The following is a 1,370-nucleotide window of genomic DNA, read 5'->3' on the forward strand; positions in this document are numbered from 1 at the left end:
TTTCACTTTTCGTGTATGCTGAAAATATTACAAAATTATGAAAAATCGTTTAATATTAATAATTCAATTGATGTGCATGTTTTCATATATTTAAAATTATTATTTATTTAATGAGAAATGTTATTGCGCGTAACATTTCAAATACTTTACAAAAAATTATCTACCGCTAGTTCGTTTATCGCTATGCGACGTACAATGCATCTATCTCCCATTTGATATTCAATGAAAATTATATAAAGCTTACAAAGAACAATTGGCAGAAGATTAAAATGTAACTATTTCTATCAGTCTAATTTCTGATTCCTAATATAGGAAATTCAGATATAGAACTGATTGTTTTTAGAAATCGAGCAAATAAACGTCCGGTAAAGTTAAAATTATCCTTTATTTTCTATTTAAGATGTAAAATTATATATATAATTATATTAATTATATTAATTATATTAATTATATATATATATATTTTTTCCAAAAATACATTAATAAAGAACTAGTTTTCTTCGATTTTATGTATTTTTGTGAGATGCCATATACATATATTAAAGAAAAGAAAAACTATTCAATTCACTATTCTTTGAACTATTCAATTATTAGTGAAAAAATTATTGAAAGCTATTGAAAATCAATAGCTGTTTATCGATTTTTGCCAATATTTTTGGTAAGGATTCCTTGATAAAAATAATATTAGGAGATTTGTGGCATATTAATACAACGTTACGCGCAAAGTTTCTAGAATGGTAATGGAATAAGTTTGGACGATGAACATTTTCATATTGCTGAGAGATTAATGGCAGTTTTCTCCGTGGAATATTACCATCTTACAATTTAAAGTAATTATAAAGTAACATCTTATAGGGATACAGATCTGTTGTGATGGATTTATTCATCAATGGTTCATAAAATATCTATGATTATATCATGTGACGTCCATGTGACATCAAAAAATACGTCTAATGGATGTCGAATGAAAGGAATAAATGCGGATGTCTAGTAGATATCTAATAGTCTAGTAGATGTCTATAAGAGATTACATAGACGTCTAATAGAGATTTTGAATTTCCATGATGTATATCTACTGGACATCATTAGGGGTTGTTGTTCCGTGTGGATCTGATGTTTCGTGTGGTCTGGATGCCTGGACATTCTGGCATCAAGGGTAATGAGGTGACTGACCAGCTTGCTAGAGCTGGTGCAGAAACTACCTTGATAGGACCGGAGCCAGCGGTCGGTATCCCTTGCAGCCTAGGCAGGAGGGGGAGATTGCTGATTGCTAGAAATTTGGCCTTCTGGAGAGGCGTGGTCGAATGCAGATGCACTCCTTGGAGATTCCGAAAAAGGGCTTCGCCTATATCAAAGCGTTAAACAAACGA

The sequence above is a fragment of the Cataglyphis hispanica genome, chromosome 9 (genome assembly GCF_021464435.1).
Source record: "Cataglyphis hispanica isolate Lineage 1 chromosome 9, ULB_Chis1_1.0, whole genome shotgun sequence".
NCBI classification, from domain to species: Eukaryota; Metazoa; Arthropoda; class Insecta; order Hymenoptera; family Formicidae; genus Cataglyphis; species Cataglyphis hispanica.